The sequence below is a fragment of the Nicotiana tabacum genome, chromosome 15 (assembly GCF_000715075.1).
Source record: "Nicotiana tabacum cultivar K326 chromosome 15, ASM71507v2, whole genome shotgun sequence".
NCBI lineage: Eukaryota > Viridiplantae > Streptophyta > Magnoliopsida > Solanales > Solanaceae > Nicotiana > Nicotiana tabacum.
This window is the reverse complement of record NC_134094.1, coordinates 53,201,426-53,203,824: the sequence shown is the minus strand read 5'-3', so window position 1 is coordinate 53,203,824 and position 2,399 is coordinate 53,201,426.

Sequence of the window (2,399 nt, the reverse complement as noted above, 5' to 3'; positions counted from 1 at the left end):
CTGATAATATGATAACTGAAATTAACTGGGAGTCAAAGATGATCTGGAGATATACTTACCTGCTGATACTGACTCAACTCCTTCAATATAGTAAGTAAAATAATTGTACGGCCTTATAAGGCTCGGTATATATAACTGCTCTGCCATAGTAGGCTCGCTTCTAGGCGCTCGGCCATACTAGGCTATGTATCTCGACCATGCTGGGCTCGCTCATAGGCGCTCGGCCACAGTAGGCTCGGTATATAACTTTCCATCTGATCAGAGGTTGCCCAATAGGGGCCTGCCCATCGATTATAGCTCGATGGTAATGAAAATACTGTAATACTGTATATATAGGCTTGCTGCTCTCTTGACTGAAAGAAGACAATACTAAAATTGAATATAGAGTCTCGATAAGGAATAATATTGTAACTTATGAGACTAGAATAGTGTGAATAAATTCATGAATATGAACTTCTCTTTTTGTCTCATTACTAACACATGTAGCTACGAGATCATGCCAAAATGAAGGAAGGCTTAGCCTTAACATACCTTATCACAATCTTTTCAATCACCAAGTTGAACTCACCTCTTCGCACCTTAATCTACAAGAATGATAATAATACTATCGTTAAGTTACGAAAGGTACAACTATCGCACAACGAACGACAAACCTATTTTGTATTAAAACGGGCAGCATCTCCCCTATAATATGCCCTTCCTCCAACTTCAAGATAACACCAACAATACAAGGACAGAACAATAACAACATATATACATCATTTTCCAGCCCTATATACACCATCAAATACTAAAAAACAGCCCAACACACCCCAATCTCTTCGTACACAAAATGACCACCGTAGTAGTGTCAAACGACCCGAAAATGTTATGACGAACGACCAGCCAACCACCCTACATTTATATGGTGTTTATAAACCCCCTTCCTCCTCCAAAACTCCACAAAATAGTAATAAAACACGCAGCCCAACAGCAACACAAAACAGTCCACAAAACAGTCCGCTACAAGTGAATAACTCGAACTCACGGCTTCCGATCACCGTCCCGTGAGTTCTTACAAGTATAGAACGACTTACCATGAATTTACAGCAGAAAAAATGGATGAAAGAGAGCAGTAAACTCACCTTATTTGTTGGATAACTCAGCTCCTATCTTGGTTCTTCAAACTCTAAGTTTTACCTCCAATTGGAACTTGAAAGGGAGAGAAAATCAATTAGGGTTTGTGGGAAATTTTTGGGAGGATTCTTTGCAGAGCTGATGTCTGGTTATTATGCTCTATTTTAAGTCTAATATATGAAGAAAATAGGCCCTTAAAAGGCCTCTTTGGACGACCCGAAATGGCCCATTTTTGGGCTTTCATTTAAGCAAGTAGGTGACACACCTACTTGTCACCTAGCAGCTTGCGCAGTATCGCAAAAATGCACATATCTCTCTACTCCGATGTCGTATTGACAAATGGTTTAATGTGTTAGAAAATAGACTCATAGATCTTTAATTTGATGTGTGGAACACACCATAACTCTAAGTATATTGGGAGAAAATTGCAGTTACATTTGACCCAAAGTTTCAGTAAAACTTATGAATGTAACTTGTGATGACTTTCATCGACTTTTGTTCCACAACTCGCTTGACTTAAAAACATAACACACGGATGTAATACGACTAATATAAATCATAACATAATCTCTTTATCATGTTAATCACCCTAGTCTCACCCCAAAGGTACATGTTATAACATTCCCAACTTGTCGACTTTCGATGAAACATTGTTTTATTTAATTGCTTTAGCTTCTGAACTGTCCAACCCTCTTTGTACTTGTTGTTCATGATCTTCAATATTTGTAACCTCAGAGGTAACATGATTAACTTACTTTATATACTTTTAAATATTATCTCATTTTTTTGTCCTACATTAGTTTGCTTACGACGCATTTTTACATACGAAAATATAGGGTGTAACATCACTCCCCCCTTGGGAACATTCGTCCTCGAATGTTTACTCTTGGAGACTTTGGAAACTTTTTCCAGAGTATCCTTCGTACACTAGGTTAAAACCAACCTGCACGTAGCCAGAAACATACTATGCATGCCACACATGGCCAATCTTTATAAATAGCAGCAATTTGCCTCTGACATAATCCTGTCTCGTAGCCCTGCTACATCTGGAACACACAAACGACCCTTGTATCTGAGAACCCCATCTCCCTTGAGCTCTAACAATGGCTTCTTCTGCTGCGGAACTCGCTCTCTCAACTCGACCAACTCTGGGTCCTCGTACTGCCTTTCCTTGACTTCAGCTATGAGGGATGATTTTGCAGTGTTTTGGATTACAACTCCACCATCCTCAGAATCTACTAACCGAACCCCCAACGAAGCCAATTGATGAATATCTCTAGCTA